This window comes from Pelophylax lessonae (genome assembly GCF_965119305.1).
Source record: "Pelophylax lessonae genome assembly, chromosome: 4".
NCBI lineage: Eukaryota > Metazoa > Chordata > Amphibia > Anura > Ranidae > Pelophylax > Pelophylax lessonae.
In genome coordinates this window covers 638,692,866-638,708,274 of record NC_138771.1, presented here as the reverse complement: position 1 = coordinate 638,708,274, position 15,409 = coordinate 638,692,866, and the positions used below count along the sequence as shown (strand labels likewise).

Sequence of the window (15,409 nt, the reverse complement as noted above, 5' to 3'; positions counted from 1 at the left end):
CACACTTTTGAAGGCCCTGGAACCCCAGGACAATGGAAACCCCCACAAAATAACCCCATTTTAGAAAGCAACCACCCCAACACATAATCTAGGAGGCATGGGCTGCAGATAGGTACTCAGGTACACTGATCAGCTTCAGAAAGGTACTCTGATGACAGGTACTCGGGTACTTTGAGTACATCTCATCGGAGTACCCGAGTACCTGTCATCGGAGTACCCGAGTACCTGTCATCGGAGTACCCGAGTACCTGTCATCAGAGTACCCAAGCACCTGTCATCAGAGTACCTGAATACCTGTCACCAGCCCATCAGAGTACCCGAGTACCTGTCATCAGAGTACCTGATGGGCTGGTGACAGGTACTCGGGTACTCCGATGACAGGTACTCGGGTACTTCGATGTCAGGTACTTGGGTACTCTGATGACAGGTACTCGGGTACTCCGATGAGAGGTACTCAAAGTACCCGATTACCTGTCATCAGAGTACCCGAGTACCTGTCATCAGAGTACCCGAGTACCTGTCATCAGAGTACCCGAATACCTGTCACCAGCCCATCATAGTACCCGAGTACCTGTCATCAGAGTACCTGATGGACTGGTGACAGGTACTCGGGTACTCTGATGGGCTGGTGACAGGTGTTTTGATGGGCTAGTGACAGGTACTTTGATGGGCTAGTGACAGGTCCTCTTTATTGGGGGGGCAATCAGTGTGTTTTGGGGTGCACTATGATCGGTAACTAGCTGTTACCGCAATCTCCTCCTCACACAGGATCAGTGTGTGAGGAGGAGAACATGGTAACAGCTAGTTCTCACATGGTAAAAAGCCAATTTCATTGGCTCTTTACCTAGATCGGGGATGGGCTCTGTCTGAGGGATGAGCCTCGTCCCCGATTGCCGCACCTACCTCCTTTGGAAATTGGATTTATTCCTCTTTTTTCCTCCTGGTCATTGCATCTCTGTCCTGGCTATTGGTCCGGTCCAGTACTCACCTTTTTGGGAAGTCCCCGGGTTCTGGATCAGTTCCCCCCTGACCATTGCCGTGTCATTACTGTGCTATCCCTTGCACCATGCATGGTTGTCATTTTCAACAGATGTCATCTTTTGTCCAAAATAAAATGGTAAGCCTTGTGCTACATGAACATGTTGTACTTTGATAGGGGATCATCTTTACTATGCTAGACACATTTGTTGGCATTTATGTATATATATATATATATGATTCCATGACATCTTCATGTCCATTTAACTAATATATGCAGGGCCGGTGCTAGACTATTTTACCCCCTAGGCAAGACCAGCTACTTGCGCCCCCCCCCCAAAAAAAAGGAAAGGGGTTAGAAACTCCTCTATGTCATACCCAGTGACCCTGATCTGATGGTTCCTCCATGTTATGCTTTCATACCCAGTGACCCCCCATATTCCTCCATGTCACACCCGGGGACCCTAATGTCCCTCCGTGTCACACCCAGGGACTTTGATGTTTTTCCATGTCCCACCCTTGGACCCCAATATTCCTCCATGTCAGGCTGTCATACCCACTGACCCTGATGTTCCTCCATGTCACACCCAGGGACCCCCGTGTTCCTCCATGTCATGCTGTCATACTCAGTGACCCCAATGTTCCTCTATGTCAGACCCTGATGTTTTTCCATGTCACAGTTGGGGACCCTGATGTTCCTCCATGTCACACCTAGGGACCCTGATGCTCCTCCGTGTCACACTTGGGGACCCCAATCCCCCATGGCACACCCAGGGACCCCATTTCCTCATGGCACACCTGGTGACCCCAAACTCCTGTTACACCTGGTGACCCCTATCCTCCATGTCACACCTGGTGACTCTGATTCCCCATGACACACCTGGTGACCCCGATTCCCTTTCATACCAGGGATGCTCCATGTAACACCCAGGGACCCCGATCCCCTGTTCTGGGGACACTAACTGGGCGGCATGAAGAGAGTGGCCCCCACTCTGCCCTCCTTCACAGTGATCCTGCTGATTCCTTTTCCCAGGATACTTCTCTCCTGGACCACAGTGCTCACCACAGCTCCAACCGACTCCTGGTGGAGGGAAAAGCAGCAGTCAGAGAGCTCCGCATGTCCTTCATCACCAACCTCCTCAGACCATTCCAGTGCCTCGTCGCTTCTGCCCCAGTAAAGTTTCCGCCCTCCAGTGCCGAGCTCCGGCTCAGGTTCAGCTCTCCTCCACTGCCTGCTTAATACCTACCCAGGGAAATGAACGGCTGCCTACCAACTCAGTGCAGAGAGTCACTTCCTGCCTGGGGTTAAGGCCATTCAGCTCCAGCTGAAGAGGATCATCATGCAGGCAGCACTCTGGTGGGCTCCATTCCTGCCTCTTGGGGCCCCTCCAACAGTGGTGGAAAGCCAGGGCCTGATAGTTCTGCCACTGCCCAAGACACCTGGCATCTTTCTCTGTCCCTTCTTCCTCCCCTACCGCCACCTCTCCCCTCAGCTCACAATAATCATTCATGATGGAGAGACAGTGCCGACTCCTGGCTGCGCCCCTAGGTGGCAATGCGCCCTATGCGGCTGCCTAGTTTGCCTAGTGGAAGCACCGGCCCTGAGCACACCTACACTATATTGTCAAAAGCCTTTACACGCACATGAACTTTAATGGCATCCCAGTCTTAGTCTGTAGGGTTCAACATTGAATTGGTCCACCCTTTGCAGCTATACCAGCTTCAACTCTTCTGGGAAGGCTGTCCACAAGGTTTAGGAGTGTGTCTATGGGAATGTTTGACCATTCTTCCAGAAGCACATTTGTGAGGTCAGGCACTGATGTTGGATGAGAAGGCCTGGCCTGCAGTCTCTGCTCTTATTCATCTCAAAGGTGTTCTATTGCATTGAGGTTGAGGTCAATTCTCTAATTTGAACAATATATGACCATCACTGACATTTTTCCTATTTGCTGTGAGTCTTGTTTCTGCCCTGGTGAAGGGGGATTTATGTCCCTCAAATAAGTTGGCTACCTGTTATCTTAATTTTGTCATAATTTTATCAGCAATACTTTATTTTGGACTGTTTGGTGCTCTTTTTGTCAATGTCAGGTTGATTTCTCAGTGGAAGCCATCACCTTGTTTTCTTTTTTTTTTTTTTTTTTGGGGGGGGGGGGGGGGGGTCTTCGCTTTAAGGTAGAGTCACCTTGCTCAAAACATTGATTGCGAGCATTGATTGCCCTTATGGACAGATTTTAGATCGGAGTCGTGTCTCATACCTACAGCTGGCCATACACTAGTAGATTTTTCAGCGAACATTCCTACAAAAATTCTCAGTACATTAATTGACCTGGAAAATGTGGTTCAAAAGTACTTCACAATTTAATTTGTTTTTTACATCGGATTTTGGAATGAATATACTTTACAGAATGAAAACCACATTCAATGTTGGAAATGTATCCGTTCAAGAAAACGTTTCCATCCTGCCTCTTGCGAATTGTCTCGTCATGTGGTTGAAATGGAACATTAATTTGGCCCCACTAATGATTAGAAAATTGAAAGAACATTTTTAAAACAGAAAATTTCAAACAAAATTCTACTGATGTATGGCCAGCTTACCGTATATACTCGAGTATAATTCAACCCGAATGTAAGGCGTGACCCCTAATTTTACCACAGAAAAGTGGGAAAACTTATTGACTCGAGTATAAGCCTAGGGTGGGAAATGCAGCAGCTACTGAACCCAAATGGACCACCCCGATACACAAAATAGGGGCTGCGGGCATGGTACAGGAGATGGCGCAGGTCATAGTATAGGCATTGCACAGGTCATAGTAAGGGAAAGGCACAGGTCAGGGCACAGGTGATGGTACAGGCATGGCACAGGTGATGGTACAGGCATGGCACAGGTGATGGCACAGGTCAGGGCACAGGTGATGGTACAGGCATGGCACAGTTGATGGCACAGGTGATGGTACAGGCATGTCACAGGTCATGGTACAGGCATGTCACAGGTCATGGTACAGGCATGGCACAGGTCATGGTATAGGAGATGGTATAGGCATGGCACAGGTGATGGTATAGGCATAGCACAGGTGATGGTATAGGCATGGCACAGGTCATGGTACAGGCATGTCACAGGTCATGGTACAGGCATGTCACAGGTCATGGTACAGGCATGGCACAGGTCATGGTACAGGAGATGGTATAGGCATGGCACAGGTGATGGTATAGGCATGGCACAGTAAGTACAGGCATGGCACAGTAGGTACAGGCATGGCACAGTATGTACAGGCATGGCACAAGAGATGCAGTGCTGCGGGCATGGTACAGGAGAATGTCCTGTACCATGCCCGCAGCACTGCATGAGGAAATGCAGGGGCTGCGGGGAGTCTCACTTACCTGTCGGTGAGGCGCCTTCGATTTAAAAATCGCGCCGCCCGGCACCAATACGTCACTGCAAAAGCGCCCCCGATGCTCGGGAAAGCCCGAACACGTTTGGCTATTCCCAGGCATGCGGCACATGCGCAGTGACACGTCGGCGCCAATCGGGGTGATTTTTTAAAAGACAGTGAAGCCAGTGACTCGAGTATAAGCCAAGGGGGGCATTTTCAGCATGAAAAAACATGCTGAGGGCGTGGCTTGGCACCGGACCTGAATGGCCGCATGGTAGAGGAGCTCTCTGCACTGGGGGATTAATATAAGCTTTTTGGTGTCTCATCTATCACCCCAAAATGGTCAGATCGGGCCGCAGCGCCTCAGCTAGCCGAGTACCACCCGACCAGACGATCCAGAACTCTGGCAACATTCCAGCGATCTTTAGAGCTCAGCGGGAAGGCCTACGAGCGGCCTCACCATCTCCAGCACCCCGCTCTCCAGAAGTACAGCCTGTCTCCTCCTCACCACTCCAACTGGGGACGAGCATGGCGACTCCACTGCCTAGCCTGGCGGACCTGCAATCTGTTGTTGCCGATATAAAACACACCCTGGGATCAGCTATTACGGAGCTTTCAGTTGAGCTGCGTTCTGTAACAGCCCGCCTCACAGAGACAGAGAAATCCTCGGTCACCCAGGCGACCGCCATTAAACAGCTCCAGCGATCAACTGATGCCCAAACAACACACCTTATCGAGATCAACAGGCACCTGGAAGATCTCGATAATCGGGGTCGTAGGCACAATATTCGTCTGAGAGGTCTCCCTGAATCAGTGGAACCCCCCGCTCTGATGCCTGCACTGACCTCCATCTTTAATGACCTACTCGAGCGCCCAGCAGACACTCCAGTAGAATTTGAAAGAGCACACCGCGCTCTTCATCCGAGAGGAGCAGAAAATGAACCCCCGAGAGATGTGGTGGCATGTCTGGTCAGCTATCAAGTTAAGGAGGCTATCCTGAAAAAAAGCGAGAGCCCGGGATCACATCTCCTACGAGGGATCTGAGGTAAAGCTCTTTCAGGACTTATCCACCATAACCCTTCAAAACCGACGGGCTCTTCGTCCCCTGCTGGAAACCCTGCGTTCTAAAGGCATTACCTACAGATGGCGCTTTCCATTCTGCCTATCTGCATCTTTCCGGGGCAGATCTGCAGCTCTCAGAGTCCCAGAAGATTTACCCGCCTTCTGTGAAGCCATGGAAGTCCCTATAATAGACTTACCTGACTGGAACAGCACCTTCTACACTCCGGAGCCCTGGATCTCTGTGACATCCTCATCAACTCCAAAGTCCCAACGCCATCGACACAGACGTCGCCAATCACACCCTGGCTCAACACCCAACCGTGGAAGAGATGATCACCGGAACAGTCCTCGCCGTTCCCCAGCCCAGCAGAGGGAACATATGGACCTCTAATCTCACTTTTACACTCAGCCTGGATGCCAGCCAATGTAAGTCTTTCCTTCTTCCCTGCTTTCCCCTAAGATGCCCCTTCCCCTGATTCATAGACTCCCTAACTACTCCATGCCTTCTATAGTTCCTGAAAATATTACCCCCCTGCCCTCCTGCTCCATCACAAACCCTGAATACCTTGATCGGAAATTGCAAGCAAATTTTGTCTCGTTCGCTTGTAGCCCTCTGCTCCCCCCCCCCCCCTCCAGCCCCCGCCGTCGATCTGACTGTGAGACTGTTTCAGAAGCCTACTGCTTATTTCCCTGTATACAAGCCGTCAAATATAATCCTATATGTCTTTTCAGATAACTGTCGGCTGTCACTTCCCTATCTTTCTGCTCCGATCACTCCATCATTTTCTCCACCTCCTCTCCCCTTCTCTTCTCCCTTCCCTTCCCCTCCATCCCTTGCCCTTACCCCCTCCCTCTCCCAACCCTCCTCATGTCCTCATGTTCTCACCTCTCCTATCCCCTCATTCCCCCCCCCCCTTCCCACTCTATCCCCCCTTTTTTATCCAGCTCCTATTCCCATAATCTATGGGGCTGATGATGTATACTTTATCATGTTATACAATAGAAAGTAATATTATATTACATTGAATTATATTTCAAGCTAGGAATTGTACATACAGCCTATAGGAATTCTATGAACTTCTATAATCCCCTCAATGTCAAGACCCTACTTTTTCCTTACTTAAATCTTGCTTACTCTCTCATCGATATGCAACTATATGTCTAGGCTCAACAGAACTATATTGTTAAATCAGAGGTAATTTGTTAAATATTCATACACTGATAATAACTATCTCCAGGTTAAAAAAAAAATGCACTACAAACGTTAATATGATATTAGCCTGATGCCCCAATTTAACTAAAGATCACAATCAATAAGTTCCAATACCAAAATACAAAATTGACATGAGGCCATGATATGATTTGGGGTTATCGAACTTTGACTCCATGGATTATTCCCCTCCCCCCCATCCCTGCTCCTTCTCACCCTTCCTCCCTCCTCATCCCCCCTACCTTCCCTCCCTTTAACCCCCTTCTCTCCTCCCCCCTATCCTGCCCCCTTCCCTCTCCCTCCCTTCCCCCCTCTCCTTCTCCCCCCCCCTCTCCCCCCCTTCCCCTTCCCCCTCCCTTCTCTTCTCTTCCCCTCCTCTCCCCCCCTCTCTCTCTCTCGCCTCCATTCCCCCAAAGTCCCCCCCATCCCAATTTCCCTCACATGTCCCCTTCATTTCCCCTACCCTCCTCTGTGATCTGGCTCCATTTCCCACCCATTCAACATCACCAGATCCCACAGTCAATTACAACTCAGCATCCAGGCTAATCAAAACTTCAATCCTTCTTTGCCAATCTAACATACTTGATTGAATGTTCATACACTCTTGTTACTCACTGTTAGGTTACTTTAAATACACCAGCGGTTATGCAATTTTGTTTATATATAATGTTACTTCCATCCTTTGGATTTATTATTCTGCATTATCTACCTTTTACTGATTTGCATCCACATTGAGTTGGTCACCGTTCCACTTGACCTGGACCCAATAAGGACACAGGGACGTTCATAACCCCATATTACACATATCTCTAGGCCTCCCGGAGACAATTTTCTCCTTTTTGCACCCCATACAAGCTCCTAGAAGAGCCCCTGATGACCATGGCTCCTTAAGACCATTATCTGTATTTGCCATTGCACAAACCACTTTTTATCTGCCTTTTGAGACACCAAGAAAAATGTTTTTTTTCCCTACAGTTCCCTGCTATCCCCCAGTGCCGTGCAGTCCCACGGTTATCTGGTTTTTGTTCTAAGACCCCTCCCCGCACCACAACGGGTGCCTGTGCTTTACTCTGGGCTCCCGTTGAACATAGCACCAAGTGCGCATTTCCTCGCCCCTCAGAATAAAGTTTCCCTGGTAATCTTGGTAGGCTTTCTGGGGGCGTTTCCTTCTATATCTTTTCTCTGTTACTCTAAATAACTCCCTCTTCCTTCATATCTCTACTTTTCTCTACTTCTTTTTTTTTTTTTTTTAATTTCTTGAACCCCCCCCCCCCCTCCTTCTCCCCTTCCCCCCCCCTTTTTTTTTTCCCTCCTAATTTACTTCCCTTTCCCTATTCCCCTTCCACCATGACCAATCCCAAGTTGATACAAATACAAAACAGTGTCAAAATTCTCTCACTGAATGCACATGGCCTAAATGTGCCAGAAAAACGATCGCAGACTCTATCAGAAGCCCATAGACTACGGGCACAAATTATTTTATTGCAGGAAACCCATTTTCGAACCGGTGACCCAATTTATCTCTCCAACAAACGATACCCCACGGGATTCCACTCCACGACAGAAGGCACCAAATCACGAGGAGTCTCGATTCTACTTGCACGTCAATTAGACTTTAAACTAGTTGACATCAAAAAAGATCCTAACGGTAGGTTCCTTTTGTAAAGGGACTTCTTGCCTCTCGCCCAGTTACTATCGCAAATGTATACGCCCCTAATACCAAGCAGGTGGCCTTTTTTCGTTCAACCTTACAAGAACTTCAGGATTTCACAACCGGGCTTCTAATTCTTGGAGGTGATTTCAATGCCCCTCTGAACCCCTTACTTGATTCTTCCACAGGCAATTCGGTCCTTCCCTACAAGGCTTTGCGACAAATCACTACACAACTCCAATCCCTCCGACTCCATGACACTTGGAGATTGACCCATCCAGACACTAGAGACTACACCTTTTTCTCTTCGCCTCACCAAAAATTCTCTAGGATCGACTACCTTTTCCTATCCCAACCAGATCTTCCTTATCTCTCTTCCTCCTCAATAGAAACCAGTGTGCTATCAGACCACAATCCTGTCACCCTATCCTTGAGGTTCCCAGAAGTGGAAACAAGAAGTAAGACTTGGAGACTTAATGCCTCACTCCTAAAAGACACACTGGTAACCACAAGGATCCAAAACACCCTGAAAGATTATTTCAGTCTGAATGACACTCCAGATACCACAGCTCTGACCCAATGGGAGGCGCACAAGTGTGTGATCAGAGGAGAATTCCTTGCACTATCTGCATCACTTAAAGCGGTAGTATCCCGCTTTTTGACACTTTTACCTACAGGTAAGCCTATAATAAGGCTTACCTGTAGGTACAAATAATATCTCCTAAACCGGCACGGTTTAGGAGATATTTACAGTGCATGCAGCCGCTCGCGCGAGCGGCGCATGCGCTCTGAAGGTCCGCGGGGACCTTCAATTAAGTTGCCGGGAGCTTGCCGGAAAAATCACTCCCGCGCGCATGCGTGGGAGTGACGTCATCGCGGCTCCGGTCAATCATCGCGCCGGAGCCGTCTCTTCCGGCCAATCAGCGCGCCGGAGCCGCCGAACCCGGAAGAGACGACGAGGGATCATGGCAGCGCCCGCAGCGATGTCCGGGGGTCCGTGTCGGGGCTTCGTTTTAAGGTAAGTTACACATAATGGGCTAGTATGCGATGCATACTAGCTCATTATGCCTTTGTCTTGCAGTTTTTTTTTTTTTATTTTTTTTTTTTTTTTAGGGTTTACAACCGCTTTAAACGGGCCCAACAGAAAGACCTGACGGATCTATACTCTAAACTTGAAGCACTTGAAAAATCCTTCAAACGCTCACAGGCACAATCCACTCTATCAGAATTGACAGCGATACGAACCGAACTGCGGGATAAGTTGGGCCTACAAGCCCACCGCAGACTCGTTCTTTCCCGCAAATTATTCTACGAACAGGGGAATAAAAGTGGTCGCCTTTTGGCACGTTCCATATGCCCACAGCACACGTCCTCCCCAGTACACCTTATAAAAGATGCTTCTGGCAAGGACCACCACTCTAACCCTGACATTGCAAAACAATTTGAGTGTTATTATAGGAAACTATATAATCTTACAGACTCACTTGCCACTAAACCTTCTCCAGAAGCCAGAAAAGCTCAACTGGATAAGTTCTTCCATGATCACGGCATGGATCCCATTTCCGAATCCGATGCGATTTCCATGGAAGCCCCCATAACCGGAGAAGAATTGCACCGCGCCCTCAAAGAAATGAAACCAGGGAAAAGCCCGGGTCCCGATGGGCTCTCACTTCAGTACTACCGTTCTTTTGCTGATACCCTCACTCCACATTTTCTCCGTGCATTTGGGAGCTTAGCTACATCCCCCAACCACCCACCTTCTCTCCTGGAGGCACACATTTCGGTTATTCCGAAATCAGGAAAAGATCCCTCCCTATTCACAAGTTATAGACCAATCTCCCTCCTAAATGTAGATGCAAAGCTATATGCAAAAATTTTGGCCAATAGAATACTCCTTTTTCTGCCATCTCTCGTTTCCCTTGACCAAGTGGGCTTTGTTCCCGGCAGGGAGGCGAGAGATAATACCACTAAAGCCCTCAACATTCACCACTGGTTGACGACACAGCAAACCCCTGGGTTCTTTCTCTCCTTGGATGCAGAGAAGGCGTTCGACAGAGTGGACTGGGATTACCTAATGAAGACCCTGGAGTCCATTGGTTTCCGTACTAGGATGCTCTCGAACATCCAAGCACTTTACACAGATCAAACTGCTAGAGTCAGGGTCAATGGCCACCTGTCGGACGCCTTTCGCTTATCCATTGGCACAAGACAGGGATGCCCACACTCTCCTATCCTCTTCGTTTTATCCCTTGAGCCCTTCCTAAATATGCTTCGCCAAAATCCTAACATCCAGGGTGTACAAATCGGAAATATCACCCATAAAGTGGCTGCGTTTGCGGACGACATGCTTCTTTTTTTGTCGCAACCGCACATATCCATTCCGAACTTAATGAAAGACCTGGAATATTATGGTTCTTTATCCAACCTCAAAGTTAACCATTCAAAATCAATGGCCCTCAATGTCTCCCTGCCTCTTCCTGAGGTGAATCGTTGTCAATCTAATTTCCCCTTTCTCTGGGCAAACACATCACTCCCATACTTAGGCATACATATTCCCCGTGACCTGTCACATCTCTATGCTTCCAATTATCAGCCCCTCCTGACATCAATCAATACAGATTTGAAATCATGGAGGAACATTCAAGTGTCATGGTTTGGAAGGGCCGCCATTCTTAAAATGTCTATTCTCCCCAAATTGTTGTACCTTTTCCAAACAATCCCTATACATATACCCACAGCCTTCTTTTCTTCCCTACGCACTTCATGGCGGACCTTCATCTAAACCACCAAGGATTAAGTTTTCTTGTCTTACAGCCCCTAAACACAGAGGAGGTCTCAACTTACCTGATGTGACCAGTTATTACAAGGCATGCCTTCTCGGCAGAATAGTTGATTGGACCCTTCACGCAGACCATAAAGAGGTGGTAAAGATGGAAAATGTCTGGACATCTACTCCGCTACATCTTCTACCGTGGCTTCCTTTGTCAGACATACCTCAATCTCTTAAAATACACCCCTTCATTGGGCCTCCGCTACTCATCCATGATGCATGGCGCAAGAAGATGAAGATTGATCCACGCTGTGGTCCACTGACCTCTCTTAGGTTAAATCCAGCCTTTCCACCAGGTATGTCTACCGGCTTTCTGCGTTCCCTTTGGCCTCATCAGGAAGTCCTAGCCAAACACTTTTACAAAGATGGAGCACCCATCTCGTGGGAAAGACTTAACTCCTCATTACACCCCCCAGGCATACCACTGTGGACATTTTTTCAAATGCGCCACTTTCTCTCTTCCAAGGTCACCCCGGCTTTGTGGTCGAGACCCAGGACACCATTAGAAAACATTTGCGAACGCTCTCATCCTCAAATACACATAATCTCAGAACTATACGGTCACATACTTGATGCCCCTTCTGCATCCTCTGCTACTTTTACCCTTACTTGGTCGAAAGACTTACAATTATCCCTTTCTGAAAAAGACTGGGAAGCAATCTGCCGCTCACCCCATCGCACCTCGATTAATGTCACTGCACAAGAAAATGGATACAAAATCCTTACCCGCTGGTACAGGACGCCCGACAAAATCCACAGATTCGCCCCAACAGTTGACGATACCTGCTGGAGATGCAATGAATCTCCAGGCACCATGCTCCAGTACTGCAACCCTTCTGGGAAAAAGTACAAGGAACCATAAAAAAAATCACATCCAGTGAAATTCCTTTCACCCCGGAAAAATTCCTTCTTAATTATTCACCTAGAACCTCCAACTTTTCTCAAACTGTACTAGCACGGCACATGATGAACGCTGCCAAACTTTGTGTGCCATGCCACTGGCGCACATCTGACATACCATCACTTAAAGAATGGTTCCGCAGACTAAATAGAACCAAAGAAATAGAAGAACTGATAGCTATCTCAAGAAAAGAAATATCCAAATTCACTGCAGCATGGATGGACTGGATCCGATATAAAGGGTCAGACGAATACAAATCCATCATCAGCTCTCCATAATGCGATTTCGTAGATTCCCTGGGGGAATAAGAGCAGGGAAGCTGAGCTCATCTCCACAATTAGGTCCACTACTTCTGGATTCCCCCCTTGATCCTCATGTTTATAAAACCCCCGTTCGCTCTTACTTCCCTTTATTTAAACTTCCTTTTTTTTTTTTTTCCTTTTCTTCTTTCTCCCACCTCTCCTTCTCTTTACATCTTCTTCTCTATCTTTCTTTCTACCATTCCTCTCTGCCTATCCTTCTATTTTTCGGCACTCCCACAGATGGTTACCAAGTAGCCAGCTCCCTCGTTTCAGACACATGAAGGAAGCGGACTCAACCGTTTTGGCAACCGCTCTGCCAGTAGTAAAATTTGCCCATCATAACTTTGACACTGAACAACAAATAAGAACACCCATCTTACTACATGGACACTAACCCCCAAAATTTTTCTTTTATTTCTCAACACATCTCTTTGCCAAAACACTATTTAAAGCCTCACCCCTCTCTTGATAGAGTGCTTCCATCTTATACGTTTTTGATTACGTCTTCTTGTGTCTGTAACCAAGAATTCTCATAAGCTTTTTTCTATGCCATTATGTATCTTGTTATCTTGTTATTATGTGGGATCATTACCTCCCAATATACTGTACTGTATACATTTCTTGTTACATTTTGCTTTTATCAAAATAAAAATCTGTTTATGGAAAAAAAAAAAAAAGAAAAAACATGCTGAAAAACTCGGCTTATATTTGAGTATATACGGTACTTCTCTTTGGACTTCCTGCTGACAAATCAGTTCCCTGGCCATTGTTTAACCGTCTACACATCTATCAAAAGTATTGGGACGCCTGCCTTTACACACACAAACTTTAATGGCATCCCAGTCTTAATCTGTAGGGTTCAATACTATGTTTTCCCACCCTTTGCAGCTATAACACCTTCAGCTCTTCTGGGAAGCCTGTCCACAAGGTTTAGGAGTGTGTCTATGGGAATGTTTAACCATTCTTCCAGAAGCGCATTTGTGAGGTCAAGCACTGATGTTGGATGAGAAGGCCTGGCTCGCAGTCTCCACTCTTATTCATCCCAAAGGTGTTCTATCGGGTTTAGGTCAGGACTCTGCGCATGCCAGTCAAGTTTCTCTACCCCAAACTCGCTCATCACCTTGCTTTGTGCACTGATCCAAATCATTTGGTGGAGGGTGGATTATGGTGTGGGGTTGTTTTTCAGGGGTTGGAATTGGCCCCCTAGTTCCAGTGAAGGGAACTCTTAAGGCGTACCAAGACATTTTGGACAATTTCATGTTCCCAACTTTGTGGGAACAGTTTGGGGATGGCCCCTTCCTGTTCCAACATGACTGCACACCAGTGCACAAAGCAAGGTCCATAAAGACATGGATGAGTGAGTTTGAGGTTGAGTCCTGACCTCAACCCGATAGAAACACTTTGGCATGAATTAGAGCGGAGACTGCGAGCCAGGCCTCCTCGTCCAAAATCAGTGCCTGACCTCACAAATTAATTTCTGGAAGAATGGTCAAACATTCCCATAGACACACTCCTAAACCTTGTGGACAGCCTTCCCAGAAGAGTTGAAGCTGTTATAGCTGTAAAGGGTGGGCCAACTCAATATTGAACCCTACGGACTAAGACTGGGATGCCATTAAAGTTCATGTGTGTAAAGGCAGGCGTCCCAATACTTTTAATAGATGTGTAGATGGTTATAAAATGGCCAGGGAACTGATTTGTCAGCAGGATGTCCAGGGAGAATTGAGCTGGCCATACATCAGTAGAATTTTGTCGAAATTTTCTGTTTTAAAAATGTTCTTTCAATTTTCTAATCATTAGTGGGGTCAAATTAATGTTCCATTTCCATCACAGTGACGAGAAAATTTGCAAGAGGCAGGATGGAAAAGTTTTCTTGAACGGTTCAATTTCTAACAGTGAGTGTTGTTTTCATTCAGTAAAGTCCATTCATTCCAAAATCCGATGTTAAAAACAAATTCAATTTTGAAGTAATTTTGAACCACATTTGCCAGGTCAATAAATGTACTGAGAATTTTTGTAGGAATGTTCGTTGAAAAGTCTACTAGTGTATGGCCAGCTGTAGGTATGAGGCACGACTCCGATCTAAAATCTGTCCATCAGGGAGCAATGCTCGCAATCAATGTTTTGAGCGAGGTGACTCTACCTTTAAGTTGAAGACTGTGACTGATCGGCTATGAGAGCTCCATGCGCCCTGCCAAGACAAACTTAAAAACTATGTGGAACTTTGTCAAGGAAGCTGCCAGGATGGATTGACTCTTTGGGACTTCTTACCTTTCTAACTCAGGCACAGACCGATTGGAGGTCTCGTACCTGGTTAGTCTACCTTTGGGGGGAAGATATGTGACGGTACTCACCGTCACTGGGAGTGAAAGACAGATACTTAATGGACACTGAGAATATGGTTTGGATAACTTCAAATGGGAGAGTAATATTTATCAACAATATCTCTCAAGAAATATGAAGATTTGATCCCACTTTACACTGTGAGACCTATAGCCTGTTGCCATGAAGGCTGAGACTCCTAAATAATCAAAGCAATGCTTTAGATGTGTATTCCATGTACTTCAATGTAGGAGACAGACAGACTGTCACTGGCAGGCTCTCCCTATTGTCTGTCTATTGAGGTGGGATGTGGCTTATGTTAAGTCTGTCTGTTCCATTGTTAAATGTTAATGAACTCACATTGTTTGCTGTCCAGATAGCTAGATAATTAGTTCAGGGTAATTATATTTCTGTATACAATTTCATCTGCATATGATAATGTAATCAGGCAACCCCTGACCTGTGTGTGGTAATCTGATCAGGAGGGGGAGGTCCATGCTGTATATAAATTGAGAGTGAAACTGTTCATTAAATGAGAAGATTCGAGTACAAGCTAAGTTGTCGGCTAGCTTTGTATGTAAGGCGGCTGGAACATCTGATATCTATGTTCATGACTGGGAGGAGGCCGTATACTGATGGAAGACCACAAGTACAGTGTGGGTTGAAGTTCTGTTACAAGGACCCCCCCTAAAAAAAAAAAAAAAAAACAAGGTGATGGCCTCCAATGAGAAATCAACCTGAAATTGACAAAAAGAGCACCAAACAGTCCAAAATAATGTATT

The 15,409-nt window shown here is 46.8% G+C and overlaps 2 protein-coding genes across 3 annotated transcripts in view; both read left to right on the top strand.

The window, feature by feature from the left end:
* TM4SF5 (transmembrane 4 L six family member 5) overlaps positions 1–13,282 on the top strand; it is a 258,377-nt gene extending 245,095 nt beyond the window's left edge. The window contains exon 6 of one of the 2 annotated variants that reach the window (XR_014225147.1): positions 13,149–13,282. The gene's annotated coding sequence lies outside the window, so the exon portion shown is untranslated. Of the gene's footprint in view, positions 1–2,644; positions 2,658–13,148 lie in introns of those variants that run through there. The other variant, XR_014225148.1, reaches the window with a different exon arrangement.
* LOC309553216 (vitelline membrane outer layer protein 1 homolog) overlaps positions 1–15,409 on the top strand; it is a 386,962-nt gene that overhangs the window by 49,699 nt on the left and 321,854 nt on the right. The window lies entirely within an intron of this gene.